At 30.4% G+C, this 9,530-nt stretch overlaps 1 long non-coding RNA gene across 1 annotated transcript; it reads left to right on the forward strand.

Moving 5' to 3' along the window:
* The first annotated feature begins 5,426 nt into the window (after positions 1 to 5,426).
* Positions 5,427 to 8,437, forward strand: LOC121206081 (uncharacterized). The gene is made up of 4 exons (XR_005901065.1): positions 5,427 to 5,824; positions 7,137 to 7,173; positions 7,260 to 7,673; positions 8,222 to 8,437. It is a non-coding gene; the product is annotated as an uncharacterized lncRNA (long non-coding RNA).
* The last annotated feature ends 1,093 nt before the right edge of the window (positions 8,438 to 9,530 follow it).

Here is a 9,530-nt window from a genome sequence, read left to right on the forward strand (position 1 = left end):
CAAGAGGAGATGTAATCACTCCACAAATACAGAACATGGGATCTTGTGAAACTTCCTAAAAACAAAAAGGTTGTTCGTTGTAAATAGGTGTTTAAAAAGAAGGGACTCTAGGAGTTGAAGAACCCAAATATAAAACAAGACTTGTTGCAAAGGGTTACAGTTAAATTCTAGGTGTGGACTTCACAAATGTGTTCTCCCCAGTTATGAAGCATAGTTCGATTCAAGCTTTGCTTGATTTGGAGCTTGAACAATTAGATGTAAAAACTGTATTTTTGCATGGAGAATTTGAAGAGGATATTTACATGCAACAACCAGAGGTTTTTATAGTCTCAGAAAAAGAGGAATATGTTTGCTTGCTGAAAAAGTCCCTTTACGGTTTGAAACAAACCCTAAGACAATGGTACAAGAGGTTTGATTCCTTTATGACTTCTTATGATTTCAAAAGAAGTAGTTTTGACAGTTGTGTTTCCTTTAAGAAAAACAGTGATGGTTCCTTTATATATCTACTCTTTTATATTGATGAAATGTTGATAGCAACAAAAGATAAATGAGAGTTAAGAAAAGTAAAAGCCCAACTAAGTGAAGAATTTGAGATGAAAGGTTGGGAACCAGTAAAGAAGATACTTGGTATGGAGATTCTCAGAAATAGAAAAGCAAGTAAATTGTACTTAAATCAGAAGGGGTATATTGAGAAAGTTATTTGCAGGTTCAATATGCAGAGTGTTAAACCTGTTAGTACTCCTTTAGTAGCCCATTTCAAACTTTCATCGGTTTTGTCTCCAATATCATATGATGAGATTAAGTACATGTTACATGTCCCATATTCTAGTGCAGTGGGATCTCTCATGTATGCTATGGCTTGTTCACATCCTAATTTATCATATGCAGTCAGGGCAATAAGTAGATACATGGAAAATTCTTGTAAAGAACATTGGAAAGCAGTTCAGTGGATTTTAAGATACTTACAAGGTACTACTGATGTTTGCTTACAGCTTGGAAAAACTAGAGATGGAGTCATTAGGTATGTTGATACTGATTTTGCTAGAGACCTTGATAGAAGAAGATCTCTCGGAGGTTATGTCTTTACAATAGAAGGTTGTGCAATCAGTTGGAAAGCCACTTTGTAAACTACAGTCGCTTTGTCTACCACTGAAGCTGAGTATATGGCGATTACTAAGGCTTGTAAAGAAGTCATTTGGTTGAAGGGACTCTTTAGTGAAATCAATGAAAACCTTCAAATCAATACAGTATTTTGTGATAGTCAAAGTGTCATGTTTCTTACAAAAGATCAAATGTTTCATGAGAGAACAAAGCACATTGATGTTCGGTATCATTTTTTTCGTGATATTATTGCTCGTGGTAATATTATTGTGAGCAAAATTAGTACTAATGAAAATCCTGCAGATATGATGAGTAAGTCACTTCCCATAACCAAGTTTGAGCATTGCTTAGACTTAGTTGGCGTTCATTGTTGAAGTTAAACCCTTAAGGGGTTTTATAGAAGAGGTGGATAACTTATTCGTTGAGAGTTTGTGATAAAGAACTAGTTCATTGAAAATTCGTGTCAAGGTGGATATTGTTAGAATTCACCCGAATCCTTATTAAAATAAAATACAATGGTAAAATAAAATAAAAGTAAATTCCATATAGAACTACACTTCTTTTATTTTATTTTAGAATAAGGTTTTTAAACTTTATTACACTTCATCTATTTGATATTGATTAGAATAAGGCGTTTCAATCTTACTACACTCCTTCTATTAAAATATGGTCTTACAAGCCTATAAATAGACATAGTCTACTCATTTTGTAATAATTTGAATTTGACATAGTGAATTATCTTCTCATCTGCCCATGGTTTTTTCTCGAAAAGGTTTTCACGTAAAAAATTTGTGTGTTTTTTTTTTCTTCCTCTTTTCTTTACGATATATTATCATTATCAAAATTCTATTTTTCAAAAAAATAAAAAAAATTAAATGATAAATTACATATAAAATATATGTATATATATAATATTAACAAGATACACACACCAAAATTGCGATAAGTGGTGCAACTACATTTTTTAATGTAATTTATATATTTTTGAAAAAAATAATATTAATTTATTTTAACTTAAATAATTTTATATTTAATTATATATTATCTATAATTAATTTTTAAGTTACTTTTATGTTTAAAATAAATATTTAATTAGATAAACATAAATTTTAAATATTGGAAAAATGTTTAATTAGATAAATAGAAATTTTAAAAAATTTATTTTTCCATTTAATTTAAATTAAATAATCTTTTATTTATTAAGTTATATACTATTTATATTATATAAATTAGTATTTATTTTAATTATTAACATATACTAAACTTTAAAGCATATAACTACTTTTTAAGTTAATATTTAAAATAAATGGTTAACTAGGTAAATAAAATTTTAAAAAATAATTTTTCAATTCAATTTGTTTTTTATTTTATCTATAACTATTTATTATTTAAATATTTTTAATGTCTAGATAATTATAGACTGTTTTTTTTAAAAAAAGTCTAATATAGTTTAGGTTTAAATTTACTACCACCATAAATATAGTTTAGGTTCGAAATGAATAAATATAAGTATTTTTTCTTTATTGTGTGATTTGTCTTTGTATGTTTAAAGATTTTGTTTGTTAAGAGCTTAACACTACATTAGTTCGCTGTAATAGAATAAAACTGTAATTAATAATTTAAATGTTTGGTTGAATGAAATTGAATAGAACTGTAATAGTATTTTTGTATTTAGTTGAATAAAATAATATTATAATAGTATAAGGAAAAAAATAAAATGAGTAGAGTACCCTCAGCAAAAAAAAATTGTAGGTAGATGATTATTGTTATTGTTATTAAATTTTAATAAGATTATTATTAAAAATAATTTAATCATATTTTAATATAATTATTATTAAATATAATTTAATAATATTTTTAATATAATTATTTTTATATTAAATTATATTAAAATATTTTATTTCAAATTATATTAAAATATTTCAAAAAATTTATTTTTTATATTTTTTAAGTCCAAATTTTAAAAGACTAATCTAGAATTTTTTTTTTGTTATTCAATATTGCATGGAATAATCATTCTTTAGTGATACCAAATAATAGCTATTATGGGAAGACAAGTAATAAGGAAGTAATGGTTATTCTATTTAAATGTATATTACGTTCAATCAAACAAATGAATGGTTTACCATTCAATGAATAACCATACATGATGTAAATATTTTACATTTCACGTTGAAGATTTAATTTCATTTGAAAATAATTTTTCCATATTTTATTCAATTTTATTATGTATGTCAAGGAAAAAAAATTTGTGGCTACCATATAAATATTAAGATTTCATATTCATGTTTTTATTTTTTAAAATAATTGTTTTTTATATGTTTTTTATAAGAAATAATATAAATTTATTTTGTTCATATTTATTCCATTGATTTTGCTTAATGTTATTTTACATATACCAACTTCATATAAAATTTGATAAGCTTTTGTAACACCCCTATGCTCGATTCGAACATCGAGTCAAAATACCAAGATATGTCAATTAATCACTATAAAACTCAAATTATATCAAAACACTTACAATAACTTAAGTACATGTCATATTCTATAACCAAAATATCAAATTCGTACTATCTTCAAGCCTTGGTGATGAGATGAGGTAGGATGCGTTGAAATTTCAATCTGAATCTAGAGCTTCAATTCAATCTTCTACCTACAAGTTAAGCTTGTGAAAGCTTAGTAAGTACCCAAGAATCCAAATCTCATTCTTTTTTACCTTGAATTCTATATATAAAAAATATTACTATTATTATAATCCTTGGATATATCTTAATAATCAATAGAGTATATGGATTGAAAGGAACAAAACTTTTACCAGTCTAATTCACTACATTATCACTTCACAGTTTAGCAGAAATTGTTATCAAAATCCTTTGCTTCCAATAACTTTTTATTTTATCATTATCTTTTATTATTCAACAAAGGCCTAACATAGACTTAATAGACGGCATGGGATATACAGAAACAGTACAGGAATGCACTAAAGTGCTATGTTACAATAGGATAACACTGAAGTGTGTAATCAAAACATAGAGTGTACTAAATTTTTCCTTAATGGCATGTCATTTATATTCTATTAGTTCATGTTAGAGTCAATTTCATTTTCTCACTTTTAAAACAAAATTTGCATACTTTGAACCTATTTCAGTTTGGTCCTTTTTATCATGAAATTTACTATTCTTTGTAATTCAATCTCACTTTCACTTTTCATACATATACTATTTCATCACACTTTCTTACACATTCTATTTATAAATATAATTTTTTACAATTTAACTATAATTTTACTTTTTTTTCAATTTAATCCTTATCTTTCTACAACTTAAAGAACAATTGTAATTTGAATTACAATAATCATGTGTTTTTGCATTCTCAACTACATTCTTCACTTTAGTCCATTTAATCACATAATTTTATTCACTTATCAAATATTTTCTTGTAAACTTTCATAACTTTTCAGTTTAGTTCCTTTTTATCATAAAAGTTCAATATTCACTAATTAATCATATTAAATCAGTTTTTTTTCTTGTTACACTTTAATCGCATAATTTATCTCAATATCTTGTTTCACTTATCAAATTTTGTTATGTATTTTACTTCTATTATTTCATCCACATGTTTTCTCAAGTTTGGCAATTTACTCCTTGTCATCATAAAATTTTCATATTTTTTTCCATTATTTCACTTTCTCAATACTTTATGTTTATTTCATCATCTCATAACACATTCATTAAACTTTTATCATAATTTTCTTATTCACATATTAAATTATTTTATTTTACTAATTTACCACAAAGCTTTGCTAAGTTTACATTTTTAATCCTTAAATAACAAGAGAATTCATGGATACTTATATATTTTTATTAATTTTTTTCTTTTTTTTATTTTTAGAATTTTTGTATTTGTAATGATTGAATAAGTTGAATTGAAACTCGATGATCAAACTGGTTTAATCAACAATTTGATTCTTACTAGAGGCGTTCATGGGTTGGGTCTAGGAATGATATTAATATATTTTATGTTTGCCCGAGCTCAACTTTACCCAAAATATGGATCTTAAATTTTGCCTAAGCTCGCCCATATTTATAAATGACTAACCTAAACTCATTTTAGACCCATTCATATTGTTTTAAATTTAATATTTAATAATTTTATATATTTTTTATTTATTAAAATTCTATATAAAGTCATTTTAACATTTTTTTTGAATATTAACTGATGCTTTTATTTGACGGCAAACTTGACCCGCAACAATTAAATGAACCTACAACTGTCCTACTCTAATTGGCACCTAAAATAGTGCATTGGAAAACAAAAAGTAGAAATAATTAAATAACACATGAAATTAAAACTAGTAAAAGGAAACAAAAGAACTTAAAACTAACAGAAATGAAAAACCTAGGTCAGAAATCCCATTTTCCTTGATGCTGTAAACAAAATCCCATTGTGCATCAGCCATTGCAGAGACCTTCCACCTATGAAACAAACAGCTTTTGACTTTTCAACCTCCAGTCTTTGTTATTTTCCGTGAGTTCATCAGACCAATCCGTCGTTACCAAGTCCGAACTCATCAATATCATTTATCTTCTATCACCGTCGTGATTTCTATCGCGGTTTACCAGTTCTTCCACCACGCGTGGTACCTCTTCCATCCAATATCGTGGTCCATCATACTTCTGTTCTTTCAACGCCAATCCATGTGCCGCTTTATTGGCTTCCCTTGGTATGTGTTTGAATTGCAAACTTCTAAATTTGGAGGTTCTCCCCTTAATTTCATGGATCAAACTTCTAATGCATGATCTATCTTCAACTACAAAGATTAGTTTCCTAATAATAGTCAACGCATCTCCCTCAACACATATGTCTTGGAAACTCATTTCTTCCGCCATAGTAACAGCTTGTAAACATGCCCTCACCTCGGCTATTGTTGGATCTGAAATATTCTCCCATGGGTAAATGCATGATGTCATCATTAATCTTTCTTTATTTCAAGCAATGATTCCAGAAATTGATCTGTGATAGTTCTGATTAAATGATGCATCAAAGTTAATTTTTATAACATTTCCCCTAGGTGGTTGCCACATATTAGCGTTAGTATCATTTCTGGTCTTCAGCACCTCACCCATATGCTATATTTCTATTTAATATGCGTTGATAAAGCCCACAATTTCATGCACTCGGTCTCTTTTCCCCTCATGATAAATTCTATTCTGGTTGTACCAAATAGCCCATAAAAAGATAGTTCGAATTTTGCATTCTTCATTACTATGATTTTAATATTCAACTGCTAACCATTTTTTCCAACTTGTTTCTCTATTGATTGTTAAGTTAAACACTCCCAAATCCCATAATACTTGTCGAGTAAAGTTGCAATCCCAAAAGAGATTGCCCACCGTATCTTCTTCTTCTTGGCATACTAGACAAATCGTGTTAGTCACCAGCTTGCGGATTCTCAGATTATATAGTATAGGCACAAATTTGTTAGCAACTTTCCAAAAATGTATTTGAAACTTGCTTGGTAGCTTAAGATCCCATATGTTTGTAAAAAACTTAGATAGATTATTGTAATGCCCCAAATTTCTGTAAATTCGGCTTTTGTGATGGTTGAGCATGGAAATATCTGAACAATTGTTTTTGTGTTATTTTGGGATTTAAATGTGTGGTTAAGAGGGTATGTGTTTTGGGGTGTGTTTGGGAGGTCCCAAGTTCGAGCCTTAACTTGGGCTAAATTTTGGTTTTTATTTGGATAAAACTTAAGTTTTGGTTAATGGGCTTATCAAAATTTATTGGTAGGAACTTAACAGATTGGGCCTGCTGGTTTGGTGTTTAAGTGGAGTGTTAGTCTACTCAGGGTCCTGAGTTCGAATCTCTGCAGTGGCTTTGGGATTATTTTTGCTGCAAGTTTCTGCTAAATTTTAGGCTTTATCAAAATTTTGAGTTTAGGGTTTAGTGAAAATTAAGGGTTTACGGTATGTCTTTATTTTCCTTATTTTTAACAAAAACTTTTTCCTCCGCCATTTTCATCTCCCAATCAGGTTTTAAACAACAAAGAATCACCGTTATTCGTTGAAGGTAAGTAGATCTCTCGTTTCGAGAATTGCCTATTTTTAATAATCGGACTTAAGAGACTGATTTTGGGTTCGCTATGAGTGATTTAGGCTTTAGAGTGTTCGTGGTTGGATTAGCAGCAAAAAAGAACCAGGTGTGTACTCCGATTACCCAGAAAATGAGTTTCGGTGAAAGCTAAAAAGTAGCCTGTCGACACCACATGGGTGTGTGGTCTGCCCGTGTGGTAGCCTGCGTCGCGAGACACAAGCTTGTCACAGAAGAGCTAGGACGTGCGTGCGCCACAAATGCCAGATGGACACAACCGTGTGAGGGCTTGTAGGTCGTGTGCGAGGCACGGACTCGTGTCGGCCTACACGAATGAACCACACGGGCGTGTGGGAATCTAAGTCAGGTCGTGTGGGCCATATAGGCAGGGAACACGGGCGTATGAGCCCAATTTTGTTGAAATGATCTGTAAGGTTGCATGGATTGCCTAAGTCGACTGTGACCTGACTGTAGGGGTGGTAAGCGTTACTCGGTCCCCTTACTCTGATTGGTTACTGAAAAGTATGTTAATATAAGCATGTGTATCTGTCTGATTCTGTATATCTGCTCTAACATGATGTTGATATGATCTACTATCTGCATAATAGCATGCCATGATATTTGTGATGCATTGCATTGGGTTAGGATTGTTGTGAAGAGAAGGAAGTTTGAGAGGAGATTAGCCTGTTATCTGGCAGCGATGCTGTATTTATATATATAAATTGCCATGTACTATTTTGCGGTACCTTATGGTGTGTAGGGTTGGATGGGTTGATAAAATCCCCATACTTGGTGTGTAAGGTTGAGTGGGTCGATTCTATCCCCACATGGTGTGATGGGTTAGACGGAGATGGTGTGCAGGGTTGGTGAGCATGATATTTCTGATATATGATCTGTTATGCATGCGATATCTGTATGGCTAAGGCCGAATAACTATATTCTGTTATCTGTTTGTATGCATGCTGTTTGTGGGGATGTACACATTGAGTTTGCAAAAACTCACCCCTTTGTTTATTTTGTTTGTCAGGTAATCCTCAGCAGTAGATGGATCGGTGTGACGGAGGGCTCAATGGTGACCACTGCTAGACATTTACGAATTTTTGAGTAACACTTTATTTTACCTGCTTTATTTAAATATATGTTTTAGGATTAATATGTATTTGGACTCGAACTATTATTGGGTTTATTTTGGGATTTTAAATTGTTAAATTATTGATTTATGAATTAATGATGTTTTAGCTTCCGCGTTAATGAAATGTTTTCACGTAATAATTGGAATAAAGATTGCCCGACTTAAGTAAAGCTAATAAACTAAACGATTTTTCACTTGATAAGGTTTCCTAAAAGGGTTTCCTAAAAGTATTCTCATATGCCGCTAGATTCGGCCATAACGTCTAGGCCGGGTTTGGGGTGTTACAATTATCATGTTGTATGCTAGTTTCCTCTATTGTATTCATCCATTTGTAACCATTTTTAACTGTATAAATCCCTGTATTATCACCTCTCCAAATTAATACATCTTGTGGCTCACTGCTTGCCAATGGAATTGAAAGTATTCTCTGCATCTACACCTCACTAAATAATGAATGAATTTCCTCCTGCTTCCAGGTAACAAACTCCCTTTCAATTAAATCTGACACCATAGAATATCGAATATCAATGTGTTGACATTGTATTCTTCATTGTCCAGGACTCGGTAGCCATACGTCATTCCATATATTGGCATTCCTCACATCCTCGATTCTCCAGCCAATCCCCTCATCAATAAGACGTCTTGCTCCCCATATACTTCGCCAGGTGTAAGATGGGTAATATCCTATTCTTGCACTTATGAATTCCCCTATTGGGAAATTGAGAAAATAAAATAAAATAAAATAAAATAAAGAACACACAGATTTTACATAGAAACCTTTTTGGGAAAAAACCACGGGCAGAGGAGAAGAAAAATCTATTATGTCGAATTCGAATAATTACAAGAGGAATAGACTATGTTTATTTATAGGCTTGTAAAGCCATATTCTAATAGGAGTGTAGTAAGATTGAAACATCTTATTCTAGCCAATATAAAATAGATAGAGTTTAATAAGGTTTAAAAAACCTTATTCTTAAATAAAATAAAAGAAATTTAGTTCTATATAGATTTTACTTTTATTTTATTTTATCACTGTATTTTATTTAAATAAGAATTAGAGTCACTTAATTCTAACAATCTCCACCTTGACACGAATTCTCAATGAATAAGTTCTTCATCGCGAACTCTCAACGAACAAGTTCTCCACCTCTTCCATAAAACCCCTTAAGAGTTTAACTTTAACAATGAACACCAACCAAGTCTA

This window comes from Gossypium hirsutum, chromosome A09, assembly GCF_007990345.1.
Source record: "Gossypium hirsutum isolate 1008001.06 chromosome A09, Gossypium_hirsutum_v2.1, whole genome shotgun sequence".
NCBI lineage: Eukaryota > Viridiplantae > Streptophyta > Magnoliopsida > Malvales > Malvaceae > Gossypium > Gossypium hirsutum.